The sequence below is a fragment of the Saccostrea cucullata genome, unplaced genomic scaffold (assembly GCF_032062105.1).
Source record: "Saccostrea cucullata isolate Sc308-1 unplaced genomic scaffold, CSIRO_AGI_Scuc_v1 ctg9310, whole genome shotgun sequence".
NCBI classification, from domain to species: Eukaryota; Metazoa; Mollusca; class Bivalvia; order Ostreida; family Ostreidae; genus Saccostrea; species Saccostrea cuccullata.
In genome coordinates this window covers 5,086-24,577 of record NW_026931700.1, presented here as the reverse complement: position 1 = coordinate 24,577, position 19,492 = coordinate 5,086, and the positions used below count along the sequence as shown (strand labels likewise).

Here is a 19,492-nt window from a genome sequence, read left to right as displayed (position 1 = left end):
AAAATGTTGGTACCGTCAGAAAGGTCTAACATGTATCTAAACAATAATAAAGTGGAATATGAAAACCCTAGCATTAACAATGAAAAACCTACAGCTTATGTTAAAGAATAATTCGAAGGTTCAAGTTCATTTTATTCACCCAAACCAAAAAATTGGAACAATGGGTTCAAATAAGACATACACACGTTACATATGCGAACAGGTCAGAGGAACATGATTTTAATACAACACAAAAACATGGCAGATGATGGAAAATGGTTCATCAGCAGTTTGAGTATTATTACAAAGTTTACAAAATCTATCACACAGTGGTATATATACAATGTCATCTTTCCATCGCCGATATTTAGAATGTATTAGCTGTATGCTCACGGGTGAACGAAAAGAAACGTGAAAAGAAATAAATTTTCTAAAACTGTAAGCAATTTTTTTTAAAATTGCCTAATCTATGGCGAGTATACTTTCATCGGTGTTGTTTCTTGGCTTCTAACACAGCCAAGATTTAGTACAAGTCACATTCTGAAGTTTTATAAATGATTGGCTTCAATCATTTTTTTATCCACTGGGTTTGTTCAGAGCATAAACAAAATCAGGGACATTAGTAAGTGGTATCACGTACTAGCACTACCTATTTCAGACTGTGACTTTCAAGAGAGCTGCATCAACAATGCACACACCTCTCTTGGGCTATGCTCATAATATTCAAATGAAAATAAAACATCACTAACAATCAGACAATGAAATTAATTACTTATCATCATCTAGTTGTGTACAACTAGCAAGTATACTTCAATTGGTGTTGTTTCTTGGCTTCTATCACAGCCATGATTTAGTACAAGTCACATTCTGAAGTTTTTATGAGTGGGTGCCTCAAATCAGTTTTTTCATCCACTTGGTTTGTTTACTGCATAAACAAAAACATGGACATTAGCAACTGGTATCACGTACTAGCACTACCTATTCACACTGTGATTTGAGTGCATCAACAATTCACAAAACTCTCTACGGCCAGGGTCATCATATTCAACTGAAAATACAACATCACTAACAATCAGACAATAAAACAAACTAACCATCATCCAATTGTGTACCGCTAGCAAGTATACTTCAATTACTGTTATTTCTAGACTTCTATCACTGCCAAGATTTAGTACAAGTCACATTCTGAAGTTTTATGAGCGAGTGGCTCAAATCAGTTTTTTAATCCACTGGGTTTGTTTACAGCAGAAACAAAACCAGCTACATTAGCAACTGGTACCACATACTAGCAGTACCTATTCAGAGTGTGACTTGAGTGCATCAACAATGTAAAACCTCTTTTTGGATATGCTCATCATATTCAACTGAAAATACAACATCACTAACAATAAAATAAACTAACCATCATCCATTTGTGTACCCCTAGATATAATACTTCAGTTGGCGTTGACCGTTCACGGTAGCTCAAAAGGTACAACATCACTCCAATGATAAAATAAACTTGTCGTGAGTTCGTATTGGCCGCGAAAAACCCAGTCGATAAAACGGGTAGCAACTGTTCCTTCGCCATGCGCTAGCCACTTTGAAGTGAAAGTTGCGGGTCCTTCGGATGAGACCTTAAAAACCGAGTTTTATGAATGTCAGCGGCAGGTTTGTTGGCACATAAACAAAACCATACTGCTCAATGGCCTTGAGTGCCGAGTAAAGATCAAAATTTGAAGCCCTTCACCGGCATACGGTGACGTCTCCACATGAGTGAAAAATTCTCGAGAGGGACGTTAAACAATATACAATCAATCAATCAATCAATTGGCGTTGTTTCTTGGCTCCTATAACTGTCAGAATTTAGTACAAGTCACATTCTATAGTTTTATGAGTTAGTGACTCAACTGATTTTTTTGATCCACTGGGTTTGTTTAGAGCAAAAACAAAATCAGGGACATAAGTAACTGGTACCACGTACTAGCACTACCTATTCAGACTGTGCCTTGAGAGCATCAACGATGCAATACCTCTCTTTATTTATGCTCATCATATTCAACTGAAAATACAACATCACTAACAATCAAGCAATAAAATAAACTTACTATCATACAGCTGTATACCGCCAAAAGTATACTTCAATTGGTGTTGTTTCTTGGTTTCTATCACAGCCAAGATTTAGTACAAGTCACATTCTGAAGTTTTATGAGTGGGTGGCTCAAAGCATTTTTTAATCCACTGGGTTTGTTTACAACAGAAACAAAACCATAGCAACTGGTACTACGTACTAGCACTACCTATTCAGACTGTGACTTAAGACAGCAGCATGCAAACAATGCACACACCTCTCTAAAAATACAATCACTCAATCAAACAATTAAACTGAAAATCCAGTTGTGTACTGCTAGCAAGTTTACTGCAATCGGCGTTGTTTCTTGGCTTCTATCACAGTCAAAATTTAGTACAAGTCACACTCTGAAGTTTTATGAGTGAATCAAATCAGTTTCTTTTTATCCACTGGTTCTGTTTTCAGCAGAAGCAAAACCAGAGACATTAGCAACTGGTACCACGTACTAGCACAACCTATTTCAGACTGTGACTTTCAAGAGAGCTGCATCAACAATGCACACACCTCCCTTGGGATTTGCTCATCATATTCAACTGAAAAAACAACATCACAATCAAACAATAAAATAAACTTACTATTATCCAATTGTGTACCACAAGCAAGTATACTTCAATCGGAATCGATGTTGTTTCTTGGCTTCTATCACAGCCAAGACTTAGTACAAGTCACATTATGAAAAGTTATGAATGAGTGGCTCAAATTAGTTTTTTTAATCCACTGGGTTTGTTTATAGCATAATCAAAACCAGGGACATTAGTACCTGGTATCACGTACTAGCACTACCTATTCAGACTGTGACTTGAGTGCATCAACAATGCAACACCTCTCTTTCGTTATGCTTGTCATATTCAACTGAAAATACAACATCACTAACAATCAAACAATAAAATAAACTTATCATCACTCAGTTGTATACCGATCGCAAGTATACTTCAATCGGAATCGGAGTTGTTTCTTGGCTTCTATCACAGCCAAGATTTAAGTTTTACAAGTCACATTCTGAAGTTTTAGTAAACAACTGGTACCACGTACTAGCACTACCTATTCAGACTGTGACTTGAGTGCATCAACAATGCACACACTTCTATTGGGCTATGCTTATCCTATTCAAAAAATAAAACATCACTAACAATAAGACAATAAAATAAACTTACCTTAATTCAACTGTGTACCGAAAATTTAGTACAAGTCAACGTATACTTCAATTATCCACTGGTTCTGTTTTCAGCAGAAGCAAAACCAGAGAAAATAACAACTGGTACTACGTACTAGCACAACCTATTTCAGACTGTGACTTTCAAGAGAGCTGCATCAACAATGCACACACCTCCCTTGGGATTTGCTCATCATATTCAACTGAAAAAACAACATCACAATCACACAATAAAATAAACTTACTATTATCCAATAGTGTACCACAAGCAAGTATACTTCAATCGGAATCGGAGTTGTTTCTTGGCTTCTATCACAGCCAAGATTTAGTACAAATCACATTCTGAAATTTTATGAGTGAGTGGCTTAAATCAGTTTTTTAATCCACTGGGTTTGTTTAGAGCAGAAACAAAACCAGGGACATTAGTACCTGGTATCACGTACTAGCACTACCTATTCAGACTGTGACTTGAGTGCATCAACAATGCAACACCTCTCTTTCGTTATGCTTGTCATATTCAACTGAAAATACAACATCACTAACAATCAAACAATAAAATAAACTTATCATCACTCAGTTGTATACCGATCGCAAGTATACTTCAATCGGAATCGGAGTTGTTTCTTGGCTTCTATCACAGCCAAGATTTAGTACAAGTCACATTCTGAAGTTTTATGAGTGAGTGGCTCACATCAGTTTTTTAATCCACTGGGTTTGTTTAGAGCATAAACAAAACCAGGGACATAAGCAACTGGTACCACGTACTAGAACTACCTATTCCGACTGTGACTTGAGTACATCAACAATGCATACACCTCTCTTTGGCGAGATTCATCATATTCAACTGAAAGTACAACATCACTAACAACCAGACAATAAAAAAACTTACCTTATTCAAATGTGTACCTCTAGAAAGAATACTTCAGTCGGTGTTGTTTCTTGGCTTCTATCACAGCCAAGATTTAGTACAAGTCACATTCTGAAGTTTTATGAGTAAGTGGCTCAAATCAGTTTTTAATCCACTGGGTTTGTTTAGAGCATACACAAAACCAGGGACATTAGCAACTGGTACCACGTACTAGAACTACATATTCAGACTGTGACTTGAGTGCATCAACAATGTACACATCTCTCTTGGGCTATGCACATCATATTCAACTGAAAATTCAACAACACTAACAATCAAACAATAAAATAAACTTACCATCATCCATTTGAATACCGCTCGCAAGTATACTTCAATCGGAATCGGAGTTGTTTCTTGGCTTCTATCACAGCCAAGATTTAGTACAAGTCACATTCTGAAGTTTTATGAGTGAGTGGCTCAAATCAGTTTTTTAATCCACTGGGTTTGTTTAGAGCATAAACAAAACCAGGGACATTAGCAACTGGTACCACGTACTAGCACTACCTATTCAAACTGTGACTTGAGTACATCAACGATGCACACACTTCTATTGGACTATGCTCATCTTATCTAAAAATACAACATCACTAACAATCAAACAATAAAATTAACTTACCTTTATCCAATTGTGTACCACTAGAACGAATACTTCAATCGGTGTTGTTTCTTGGATTCTATCACAGCCAAGATTTAGTACAAGTGAGGGGCTCAGTTTTCTGATCCACCGTTTTTTTTTACAGTATACACAAAATCAGGGACATTAGCAAGTGGTACCACGTACTAGCACTACCTCTTCAGACTGTGACTTGAGTGCATCGACAAAGCACAAAACTCTCTTTGGCCAGGCTAATCATATTCAATTGAAAGTACAACATCACTGACAATCAGACAATAAAATAAACTTACCATCATCCAAAAAAATTGGTAATGAGGTCATATAGGTTTGACGTCATGACAGTTGCTCCGCCCTGATTGATCCTTGGGAATACAGCTCAAAATAACTATTTACCGATATTTACAAGATTTGTAACAAACGTTTTCCATGTTTAGTGAATAATTATTAGGCTCATAAGAATAGCATGTTTTTAAAATAATTCTCTTCTTATGGATGTGCCGTTTGGCTGCAATCGGCTTCAGCCAAGCGCTTGCACTCCATGACTCGATGACACGGAAATCATGTTGTTTACGTCTAAAAACGTGGCGACATCAGCTAGATAGCACTGGATTTATGCAATCCAGACTGTCTTGAGAAAATGCATCAACAAGAGCAACATTGTCTATCTATTACGAGAATATGCTTATTACATAAAATAACGGAAGACTGAAAATACAACATCACTGCAGTGCATTCAGCCCAGGTATGTATGCTTATGCATGTACAATATAAACTTTTGTTAACATCATTTGAAAAAACGATCGCGAGTGTGTACGTGTTTATTTAGATGCATTATCACAGTCGGAAAAACAAATGCAGTGCAGTGTGTCTTGGCTTCTAAAGTGAAAAACCAGAAATTTAAAAATGTAATTGTACTAAATATAGAGTCGATTAGCTTATTTTCTTTGAGACAACGTGTGTAAGGGGGTTCAACAAAATAGGGACTGTAATGTTGTCTTTTTGGCATACAAACATGCTACATATAATGTAAAAAAATTATCTGTATCATTATGTTGAAAACAAAGAACCTCCACTTGAGTGCATTTCAAATTAATGGGGAATACACCTCTCTTTGATTTCATGTCAAGTCAATTTCAATTTATACATATTAATTGAATTATATGATACCTATATATCACTTTTATTATTGTAGCAGTCAAGAGTTCAATAAAATAAACTTACCTTATTCAACAAGGTATGTACACTTAGAAAGAATTTCACAGTTTTTTAAAACCATGCATGTGTTATATTTATTTTTCATTTTGTAAAGATGAAGATTTATACTAATTATTTGTCAATGTCTGAAGTTTTAATTTCCCAGAAAAGTTTTGTAATACAACCTTGTTTCCATTTATCTTTTAATATGAATTTCATAAATCCACTGGGTATTGTTTTGTCAAATGTAATGTGATTTTATTATACATTGTATTTTATTTAGTACTAGCAATACATATTTAATGTGTTGACTATTCCTAAAGAATGCATCAACATTTATGCACACAAGTCTCTCATGTGGAAAATGGTATGCACATATAGCTATAACTGAAATTACAACAATATTCTAAACAATGAAATATATAAAATTGCAAATATTACCATCATCCATTTGAATGTTTCCATGCATTGTTCTGAATTAAATTCAATTTTAAACACCAATTTACTTCATTAATGGCATGTTACTACAAGTATGTCCTGATTTTCTCATAGATGTATTTTCAGAATTGATCACAGCCAAGATTTAGTACAAGTCACATTAATCTGAAGTTTTATGAAATAAAATTTCTTCATAAAAAATGATTTGACTTTTTCATAATCCACTGGGTTTGTATTAAGATTTGATAAACAAAACCATATATTTGTGTGGTACAATGTCCATCAAGATTTTATTTCCAGCATGTACATTGTGTTACCTATTTTTCAGACTGTGACTTGAGTACATCAACAATGCACACACCTCTACTGGGCTATGCTCATCATATTCAACTGAAAATAAAACACCACTAACAATTAGACAATAAAATAATCTTACCTTATTCAATTGTGTACCGCCAGAAACTATACTTCAGTTGGTGTTGTTTCTTGGTTTCTATCATAACCAGCCCCGTGGGGATCCGGGTTAGAATAGGTCCTCAGTGCCCCCTTGCTTGTCGAAAAGGCGACTAAATGGGATGGTCCTTCGGATGAGACCGTATAAACCGAGGCCCCGTGTCACAGCAGATGTGGCACGGTATATTAAATTTATCGAATCAATTATTGATGGAGGCTTTCAATTGTAAGTGCCGAGCATAGGTTTTAAATTTGCAGCCCTTCACCGGCAATGGTGACGTCTCCGTATCAGTGAAATATTCTGGAGAGGGACGTTAAACTGTATACAATCAATCAATCTATCTATCACAACCACGATTTAGTACGTCACATTCTGCAGTTTTATGAGTGAGTGGCTCAAATCAGTTTTGTGATCACTTGGTTTCTTTACAGCATAAACAAAATGAAAGCAACTGGTACCACGTACTAGCACTACCTATTCAAACTGTGACTTGAGTACATCAACAATGCACACACTTCTATTGGGCTATGCTCATCTTATCTAAAAATACAACATCACTAACAATCAATCAATAACATTAACTTACCATTATCCAATTGTGTACCGCTAGAACGAATACTTCAATCGGTGTTGTTTCCTGGCTTCTATCACAGCCAAGATTTAGTACAAGTGAGTGGCTCAGTTTTCTGATCCCCTGGGTTTGTTTACAGTATACACAAAATCAGGGACATTAGCAAGTGGTACCACGTACTAGCACTACCTCTTCAAACTGTGACTTGAGTGCATCGACAATGCACAAAACTCTCTTTGGCCAGGCTAATCATACTCAATTGAAAGTACAACATCACTGACAATTAGACAATAAAATAAACTTACCATCATCCAATTGTGTACCGCTAGCATGTATACTTCAATCGGAATCGGTGTTGTTTCTTGGCTTCTATGAAAAACCAAGATTTAGTAGAAGTCACATTCTGAAGGACATTAGCAACTGGTACCACGTACTAGCACTACCTATTCAGACTGTGACTTGAGTGCATCAACAATGCAACACCTCTCTTTCGTTATGCTTGTCATATTCAACTGAAAATACAACATCACTAACAATCAAACAATAAAATAAACTTATCATCACTCAGTTGTATACCGCTTGCAAGTATGCTTCAATAGGAATCGGAGTTCTTTCTTGGCTTCTATCACAGCCAAGATTTAGTACAAGTCACATTCTGAAATTTTATGAGTGAGTGGCTCAAATCAGTTTTTTAATCAACTGGGTTTGTTTAGAGCACAAACAAAACCTGGGACATAAGCAACTGGTACCACGTACAAGCACTACCTATTCCGACTGTGACTTGAGTGCATCAACAATGCAACACCTCTCTTTCGTTATGCTTGTCATATTCGACTGAAAATACATAACTAACAATCAAACAATAAAATAAACTTATCATCACTCAGTTGTATACCGCGCGCATGTATACTTCTATCGGAATCGGAGTTGTTACTTGACTTCTATCATAGCCAAGATTTAGTACAAGTCACATTCTGAAGTTTTATGAGTGAATGGCTCAAATCAGTTTTTTAATCCACTGGGTTTGTTTAGAGCATAAACAAAACCAGGGACATTAGCAACTGGTACCACGTACTAGCACTACCTATTCAGACTGTGACTTGAGTACATCAACAATGCATACACCTCTCTTTGGCGAGATTTATCATATTCAATTGAAAGTACAACATCACTAACAACCAGACAATAAAATAAACTTACCATATTTAATTGTGTACCGCTAGAAAGAATACTTCAGTTGGTGTTGTTTCTTGGCCTCTATCACAACCAAGATTTAGTACAAGTCACATTCTGAAGTTTTATGAGTGAGTGGCTTAAATCAGTTTTATAATCCGTTGGGTTTGTTTAGAACATACACAAAACCAGGGACATTAGCAACTGGTACCACGTACTAGAACTACTTATTCAGAGTGTGACTTTCAAGAGAGCTGCATCAGCAATGCACACATCTCTCTTGCGTACTGATTTCTTAACCTATAAATCAAAAGTTACATCAGATGAAATGTATTGAATAAATTTCAAACACTAGAACCTTTGATCGCTCTGTTACATTCAATATTTTCAATGCATTTGAAACTGAACATAAACATTACGGTATTTCAATAAGTTTTAGGTTTCTTTCATATTCTATTAAATGTATCCAGCATAGAAATCTTATCCTTCAGGGCGCCTTTTATTTGAAAAAAAATATTATAAAAACATTGTTACAAAATCCATTCTCCAGAAGAATCTAAGTTTCATTGTATAAGAGCAATGTGGTGTTTGGAAAGAGCTTTAAACCTCAGTTGTTTCGTGTCAATGATTCCTATCTGGTTGGCCAATTTTGATAACGTGGTTGCATGGTGTTTTTTTTAAGCTATTTGTGAGGGGATAAATTTTGGTCCCTCAAATTTCATTTTCGAAAACATCATGTTGAAAATATTATAAAATACTTTTTGTTCTTGTTTGCATTATGAATTTTTACAAGGCACATATTTTTTACAAGTCGGATGTAACAACATATAATTTATATATATAATTTATATACCCCTATTATTTTTTATAGCCAGTTTTTGTTCTCGAATAACGTTTTTCAAGTTAAAATACATTATGAGCCATAAATATTCCATGTTTTCACACAATTATTTTCTTAGTACATGTAGACCAGATGACACACACTTAATTTCGACAGTTGAAGCTAAACAAGTAAGTAATTTACACCCACTTTATGGAAAACATGCATAAAAACAATTTTTAATGTGCCGGCACGCCATGAAAAAACCCGTCAGAACTATAGTGACGATTTAAATTTTACGCAAGTGCTACAGTACATTCTTTCCTGCACAGTAATATACAGTTGCAATTAACAAGAGGCTTATGGACCACATCGATCAGCTAAGCACAGTATTCAATATTGAAAAAAAGGTGACGAATTTCATAATTTATGATGCTTCCATATCCATATAAATATAACAAATGGCTTTGCTTTTTTGAGTAAACGATTTTTCTTCGTTGATTAATTTGCAAAATCTTGACTCCAATTGTGGACCAGCTTTACTCTTTGTGCCCTTATTTGAATCAGTTTGACTTTACACTACCAGAGGATGCATATCAATATTACTAATTATGGTTTCTCTGTACTTGAGAATTTTTTTCCTATATATTTGTTCCTTTGTAAAATGGAATCCCCAATTGTGGCCCATCCTACCTCAGGGGTCATGACTCGAACAAACTTGAATAAAACCTATTTGAGGATGCTTCAATTAAGATTTAACGTAATCATAGCATTGCTTTTTCTTAGAAAAAGAGATTTATGTTCCTTAGTTCTCCTGCCAAACAACTGAGCTTGTTTTTTGATAAACAGGCAAAAACAAATAACATCATGCTGAAGTGAAATATGTCATTTATTAAAGTAAATGACGGAAAAGTAAAACACATTTAACAAATTGGGGGTCAGAAAAAGGAGGACTCAAATATAGAGTATTACACATCTTAGTCAAAATATTACACAATCTGACCCCCAGCACCATAATGACATTGTAGCATGATGTACATAGGCAAAAGGGGGGTCAACCAGACTAGAATAATAATTCCAACCCTGTAATCTTTCACAAGGTACAATATGCATGCATTTTAAGTTGACCCCCTTATAAACATCATAAGTTTGGAAGACATATACAAAATGCTCTAAACTGCTGCCTGTCATCAAAAAAGGTGGGAAAACAAAATAACAAACAGCCAATAACAATACAATCGCGCAGGCATTAAATTGAACACAACTATGTTTCTCTCACCGCCGAGGAAAAACCATATATAAAAAGCCACACTGCTTTATGCTGAAAAATCATATGGAAACCTGCAGACATAAGCAAAATTGCGAGGTACACAAAATAAATGTCGGACTCATTCTCAGTAACCTAATACATGGATTTGCCATTTATTACAATGTACAAAAAGTTTACTTGTTCAGTAAGAACCTGCGGTAGAAATAAGTACTATAAATCTCTTTAAACCCATTCAAACACTATCAAAAAGGATTGGTAAAACATAACAACAAAAATATCAACCTGAAAGAAATTACAAGCATTGGTGGCAGAAAGGGTGGATGGTGGGTTCGAAAAATTCAGCAGTTCAATAAACCATGCTTTCTCGTTTGGTAAACGGATCAATAATGATCACGTGGAAAAGGGTAAAATTAGTTCAAAAAAGGAACCGAATAGCTACTTAGTATAAAACTATGTCCAATACAGACACTGTTTTATAATAACATAATAAAACAAGAACATGTCACATAAATGAAATTATTTGCAATAATTACTATTTTATGTTCCTTAGTTCTCCTGCCAAACGACTGAGCTTGTTTTTTGATAAACAGGAAAAACAAATAACATCATGCTGAAGTGAAATATGTCATTTATTAAAGTAAATGACGGAAAAGTAAAACACATTTAACAAATTGGGGGTCAGAAAAAGGAGGACTCAAATATAGAGTATTACACATCTTAGTCAAAATATTACACAATCTGACCCCCAGCACCATAATGACATTGTAACATGATGTACATAGGCAAAAGGGGGGTCAACCAGACTAGAATAATAATTCCAACCCTGTAATCTTTCACAAGGTACAATATACATGCATTTTAAGTTGACCCCCTTATAAACATCATAAGTTTGGAAGACATATACAAAATGCTCTAAACTGCTGCCTGTCATCAAAAAAGGTGGGAAAACAAAATAACAAACAGCCACAATCCAATCAGAGATTGGATCCACCCACCCAAAGGCGTCTTGGCAGGAGACGCAAAATTCCTCAACAGGATGATTAATACAAAAGCATTTAAACATCTTCTTTTTTTAAATTGACATATACTCAGTTCAAAAGACAATACAATAGTTATTGTGAACAAGAAAAAGAAACATCCAATAAGACTGAGTGAAAACATTACAAAGGGCAAAACATCAAATAATTTTAAAAAGTGTACAAAACACCTGTCTGTAGTAAATATTAACCAGACAGCAAAATGGGAATTTATAATCATGGACACTGACCTTGTAAACTGCAGACAACTTCTGACCAGTCAACAAAGTTGTTAAACTTACATCATTCTGCATCAAAATGTGCCTCTTGACTGCAGACAACTTCTGACCAGTCAACAAAGGTATCAAACATACACCATGCTGCAGTCAACAGAGTTGTTAAACTTACACCATTCTGCATCAAAATGTACCTCTTTACTGCAGACAACTTCTAACCAGTCAACAAAGGTATCAAAAAAACACCATGCAGCCTTTAAGTGCCTCTTAACTGCAGGCAACTTTTGTTCAGTCAACAAAGTTGCTAAACATACACCATGCTGCCTAGACCTAAAAATATGCCTCGTGACTGCAGACAGTTAACTTCTGAAGCAGTCAACAAAGGTGTCAAACATACACCATGCTGCATAAAATGTGTCACATGACTGCAGACAACTTCTGACCAGTCAACCGAGATGTCAAACTTATAAAAATGTTCCTCTTAACTGCAGACAACTTCTGACCACTCGAGAGGAAAAACAGATTACCAAACTGTGGGTTTGAATTTGTGAGGATAGGTATAAGGAACCAACAGACAACTTCTGGCTTGGCTTGGCGGAATCTGACAATACAGATAATGTCATACATATGGTATAACGCTCTGACATACTATTGGTAACTGATGTCAGCAAGAGACATTTCAAATAAATTAATAAATACTGTGTATATTTAAAGTAATGAAACTGCCTCAACACGTATGGCCCCGTGCTCAGTGACATATAGCATATACAAAGTGGTATAAATTCCTTAAAACGTATGGTCCCGTGTTTAGAAAATCTTCCATTTACAACATGTGACCCACTAAACACGTATGGTCCCGTGTTTAGAAAATCTTCCATTTACAACATGTGACCCACTAAACACGTATGGTCCCGTGTTTAGAACATCTTCAATTTACAACATGTGACCCACTAAACACGTATGGTCCCGTGTTTAGAAAATCTTCCATTTACAACATGTGACCCACTAAACACGTATGGTCCCGTGTTAGTGAAACATTCCATGTACAAGATGATCTAACTATTCAAATACATATGGTCCTGTGTTTAGCCAATATCTATTACAACATGATGTAACCTACTAAACATGTATATGGTCCTGTGTTTAGTAAAACATTTCATGTACAAAACATCTACTTTCTAACACGTATGGTCCCGTGTTTAGAGAAATATTCCATATACAACATGATGCAACAACTTAACACATATGGTCCTGTGTTAACTGAGATATTCCATATACCAAGTGATGCAACTTTCTCAACATGCATGGTCCCATGTATAGTGAAACAACATTACATACAACAATCGAATGCATAAGTTTAAAAGCATCATCAATAGAAATTGCAGGGTTAATAAGCATGTATTTTATCCTGCATGACAGTAAATCCTCATTAGGATAACATTATGCTACGGTAATTTGCATTTGTCAAACGTATGGTCCCGCTCGACGACTACTGAGCTCTGCAGAGATTGATTATAGAGATGATTCATGAACTGTGTTCACCCTTTGTTTCATATTTTGTAGAACAACTATTATAGGAGATATGATTTCAACAAAATGTGTATCTTTTAAAGGACCTGTGATTTTACCATTTTCTTTCTTTTTCCATCTAAAAATATATATATTAATGATCCTATGATCACCCTAAGTCTTCTTTGATTTCTAGAAAGTTTCATTTTAGGTAGTTTAATACCATCTGACATAAAACTTGTAAATATCCCTCAGACATGACTTTCAGTTTACTTGATCTTGATCAAAGCTTTGAAATATTCAAATGAGTCTCTTTATCCTGAATGAGGTTAGTTTTTAGATAAAGTTTTTTTTTTTTTTTTTTTTTTAAATACATCCGTCAATTGAGTTAAAGTGATTGGAATTTAAAATTTTGGGCCCTGCTTCATATCTCTAACCCCTGTTTCAGAAGAATTAATTAAAGTTTGCTTCATGTACTGAAAAAAGACATGAAGTGTATAAAAATCATTATTTCAAAATTAGGATATATATATATATATATTTTTTTTTTACAGAAACTATTGAATTCAGTGAAAAACCATTTGATCATGATATTATCTTACTCAATGGACTTGTTGACAGAGCAGTCCCCAGAAACATGAACCAATACACCACCCAAACTTAAAGTGGCTGTTGCCACAATACTTTGCTATGTTGAGGCAATGTCCTTGGTAATGGGCACTTGTTTGTCCACTGTTGTGTTTTCTGTGCATGCATATCTGATTTCTGACTGTTGTTTCCACATGGCCTATATAGCTTCTGCAAGTGTTACCCAGTGTGGATAGTGTCTGTTTCTAATTTGGTGGATAGGTAACGCTGGAAAAATAAAAGTGTAAACTACTATCCAGTATATGATATTCATTTTTTTAATCAAGTGTTCTGATCTAAATCAATATTTTAAGCCATGTCCTATACAACTGAACAATCAGAACATGCAAGATAAATTCTTAGAGAATGACATAATTATTTTACTTTGGGTATTGCACAGCTGCAATAAATCAACAGGGAATAACAGGTTATGTAAATTCCAACATGAGAATACGTCTACATATATGCAGCATAAATTATTCTCATTATAACATTATATTACCAAAAAAGCACTTCAAAATTTGCATGTCATAATATACTACCATGCAGGTCTTGCACAAATCAACAAACACAAGTGCATTATTGTGCATATGGTCCTGCACAATCCAATAAAATACATGTGTATATGGTCCTACACAAATCAACAAACACAAGTGCATTACTCTGCATATGGTCCTGCACAATCTAATAAAATACATGTGCATATGGTCCTACACAAGTCAACAAACACAAGTGCATCTGATCCTGCACATTTTTCCCTGCAAAGTTCAAAAAAATTCATGTGTATATGGTCCTACACAAGTCATCAAAAAATGTGTGCATAGGGACCTGCATGAGTCAACAACTTGCATGTGCATATATTGTCCTGCACAAGTGTCTAAGTCAACAAAATACATATGCATATGGTCCTGCACAAGTGACTAAGTCAACAAAATACATGTGCATATAGTTGCGTACAAGTCAACAAAACAAAATGTATGTCAATTTGGCATAATTATGTATGGTTCTGCATGAGTCGACAAAATACATGTGAATATAATTCTGCCCAGATCAACAAAATGCATGTGCATATAATCTTTCATGAGTCAAAAGGTAATACATATGCACATGGTCTTGTCCAAGTCAACAAAATACATATGCATATTGTTCTGCACATGTCCACAAAATATGCATATATGTTCCTACAAGAGTCAACCAAATGTGTCAGTGAAATGAATGTGAATATGGTCCTTCACAATTATAAAATACAACATAACGTGTAAATCAGTGGTGGGTTTGCATGGTAAACATAAGTAGTGTATGTATGTGGACCTCACTTTTACACTAATTCTCAGTAAAAGGTCACCTGAAACTATGGTGTGCACCCTTAGCAACAATACTATATCAGCATTAAATCATGTAAATCATTCTACCTATATACAAGCTGTGCCTATGACCTGCACAGTTTATGTGATAAATGTGTATGTGGTCCCACGTACACTATATTCTGATTCAACAATTGAAAATTTGAATCATACACGATTTGTGTACCCATATAATGACAATATTTTACCAACATCATATAGGCAACTAACACCAAACAATATTTTTGGCTCCATGAACAACTTGAGTAAACTTGAGTAAGATCATTCATTGTTCAAACTCTTAAAAGGAAAAGCAGAATTTGTTACCAAGTATAATACCTGTATTGGTAAAAATATTGCAAAATTATATAAGGAACCAAAAAACTTTAGCCTTTAATTATGAGCTAATTAACTTAATTTTAATGGATAACACATGACTTCATCAGAAGTACTATACTATACTGGCCTGTTTTATACTGGGAATGCAGGAGTGTCAAGTGAATACTACATCAGCATCAATGGAGATCTCATAACTTGTAAAAAGGTAACACTCGTCACTGCTGAGCTGTTTATATTCACTCATCAATATCTGGTTTGTGTAGATGATTCTGACATTCAAGTCCTTGAAGAAGTGAAAGGTTTCCACTGTAACAAACAGGTTCTTATTCCCCGGCCAAGGTGAATGTAAGAAGCAAACTGTCTTGTGATATTTTGGATGGACAGTTAATAAAAATGATGTTATCACATAGATGCACATTTTCTAAGCTCAGCAAATTGCAAATCACCGTAAATAGGCAAAAGTTCCTAAAGGAATGAAGTTACCGGTGTGATTGATAAAATCTCCAGGCCTGATCGCGGTGTTAGGATTAACGATGTAGGTGAATCACTGACGGCCAGTTGCAAAAACCTCCCGGGAAAAAAAGTCTATACACTGTCAGGTCTATAATGTAATTGTATATTATTGTTTACAGCAGAGACCTACAGCGAAGGGTCTATGTTTACAGCTGACATAGTGTATGTAAGAGTTTTCGGGATCTCGAGCCCGACATTATTTACTACATATTTTACACCACTGTAGATACACTGACACTGTTTATCGATCGTTTACCAAATTTACTTCAGTTGACCATATTATTCCCCAGACGACTCGTAGTAATAGAATATCCATGTAAGAATCGCATGTAAAGTATTTTGGTCGTCCTGAATTGCGACTTCCTCAGCATGCTTAATGCCCGCATGTAAACTTTACAAGGCCGATTTCGCAACAAAAACTCACTTTACAGACGTTTTTCTGCAAATAACAAGCAGATCACATCGTCCGAAATCTTCAAAATGGCATCACAACAAAAGTTGTAGAATTTTCTTTGGGAAATATGGTATAAATTCGAAAAATTCAGCAGTTCAATAAACCATGCTTTCTCGTTTGGTAAACGGATCAATAATGATCACGTGGAAAAGGGTAAAATTAGTTCAAAAAGGAACCGAATAGCTACTTAGTATAAAACTATGTCCAATACAGACACTGTTTTATAATAACATAATAAAACAAGAACATGTCACATAAATGAAATTATTTGCAATAATTACTATTTTTTTTAATATAGAGTTTTTGATCACTCATTGTGGGCTTGCCCTATCCCCAGGGCTCATGATTTTAAAAAAAATTGAATCTAGAATATGTCTCCATATAATATATAAATATTACCAATCGTTGCTTTGATGTTCTTGAGATGATATTTAACGATATTTTCCTATATATATGTCTATGTAAAAAAAATGATTCCAAATTGTAACCCCACGCTACCACTGGGGGTCATAATTTGAACATTCTTGAATCAACACTACCTGAGGATGCTTCCTTATAAATAATCACAATCATAGCTCTTCTGTTCCTTGAAAAATAGTTATGGAGAAATTTCCTATGTATTCCATATAAAAATTTATTCATCCATTGTACCCCCTACCTCCGAGGGTCATGGTGTGGACAAAGTTCTTAATCTACATCAACTGAGGATGCTTCCATAAAAATACATATAAGGCAAATCATGGCTTTGCTGTTCTTGAGTAGAAGATTTTTAAATGATGCCATTATTTGTTGATTAGTTCCTAATCATCTCCTCTTGAAAATGGCTGCGATCCTTCATATTTCAAACAAAATTTGATTCCCTTTACACATTTTCATTTTTTATGGCATAACATTTTTTTTTTGATTTTATAACTCCTATATTCCAGACATTTGTGTACGTGATATCTGAAAAACATGCTGAGTGCAAGTTTCCCAGTGCAAGGTGTGGTCGACTGGATGAGATACATGTACAACAGGATGCACGCAGTAAGAGTTTCTTCAAGATCTATAAGAATTCTCTCAAATTTGATTCTTAATTTACATTTTCAATGGAAATTGAAAAAATGATTTTGTTAACAGATGAGCATCCTAGTACAAAACCATTATCACGGATTCAATCAATCCCTGGGTTGGTAGTCTTTTCTTATTTTTCCTTTTCGAGACTAAAACATATCTTGTACATTTGTAAATTTCAAATTTTTGTTTAAAAAGCTAAGATAGAATTCACCTTGTCACTGTCACTGTAGTAGGTACTGAATTCCTTTGATTACCACAATACAAATATTCTTTAATGTCAGGAAAGACAAATATTTGTCAATGAATTGTTCGGTTAATATTTTAAATCATGAACATTCTTTCATTTCAGTATATGCATAAGATATATCAAAGACAATCATAAGGAAATCAAGTTATCGAACAGCATTGAATCACTAAAATTAACTGAGAATTTCGAAAACACTATCTATTATTTCAGGTCCGTGTCCTGTTTTTCCACGAATTCAACTTATTCCACCAAATTCAATTTTTCCACAAGGTTCATTCATTCCATCGTATCCAATTATTCCACAAAGTTCATTCATTCCACCAAATCAATTTATTCCACAAAATTCACTTATTCCACAAAACCCACTTATTGAACAATATCCACACATTCAACACTATCCACTTATTCCGCATTATGCAAGGTTTACGCAAAATCATTATATTCCGCAAGTTCCATTTTTTCAACAAAATCAATGTATTCCTCTTTATCAACGGAATCTACAAAATCCATTCATCCTACTTTATCCAAATTATCAATTCGGAGGGCTTCTACCAATAGGGTACGTGTTTCTGTTGATTTACACCTCAAATCGCATGTCTACTGATAATTTCATAGGATTTACTCCTTTATTTTATAATGCTTCAATAGAATTTTAAATTTCTTTTTCATTCGTTGAATGAAAAATATTTCTAAAGGATTTTAGGCTGACAATAGCTGCAGATTTGTAGTGTTATCGTTTTATATATTGGTCTTTGACCATAATGCTACAGATCCGATAATGCAGAAAAGGTGCAATTTACGATGGAAATATTTTTTGCGCACTTTTGGGAAGAACTTCTCCACTTTAATATTGGCCACTTAATGACCTCTTCCTTTCCCTAATTAGTACACATTCTGTAGCTGCTATATTCATTTTTTCCCCACTCGTCAAACATTTATAGTTGTCTCTACAGGCAATAACAGGCTTGTAGTGAATTTTCAGCAATCTAAAGTATAATTTTAATCAAGCGAAGTTCATCACATGTATAGACGACTATAATGTGTTGGTAGATGGATAACATATACAGGGTAGTTAAATAATGTGCCTAAAAGTAGGGGGTGAAAGGTAGTTAATTGACCGATGCTGGAAAGTAAAAACCTTCAAATGTCAAAAAAAAGATTGCGCCGTGAATTGCACCTTATTTGCATTTCGGGCATCTGTAGCGTTATGGTCAAAGACAAATATATAAAACCATAACACTACAGATTTGCAGCTAGGCTGATAAGAGATTTAAGTAGATCTAAGTTGAAACTTCATCTTGTTTTTAAAAAAATGGTATATGAGTTGCTAACGTGCTATTAAACGTTATTTTCCTGCGTTCCAGATTAATTGGCCAGAGGCGCCGCATTTAGAAGAAAGTTATCTAGACTGGGCACAGTTGGGTAAGTAACATAACTTTGCTATAAGCTTTTCTAAAATGATGTACA

At 34.8% G+C, this 19,492-nt stretch overlaps 1 long non-coding RNA gene across 1 annotated transcript; it reads left to right on the top strand.

Moving 5' to 3' along the window:
* The first annotated feature begins 17,652 nt into the window (after positions 1–17,652).
* Positions 17,653–18,566, top strand: LOC134233317 (uncharacterized). The gene is made up of 3 exons (XR_009984973.1): positions 17,653–17,748; positions 17,842–17,890; positions 18,236–18,566. It is a non-coding gene; the product is annotated as an uncharacterized LOC134233317 (long non-coding RNA).
* The last annotated feature ends 926 nt before the right edge of the window (positions 18,567–19,492 follow it).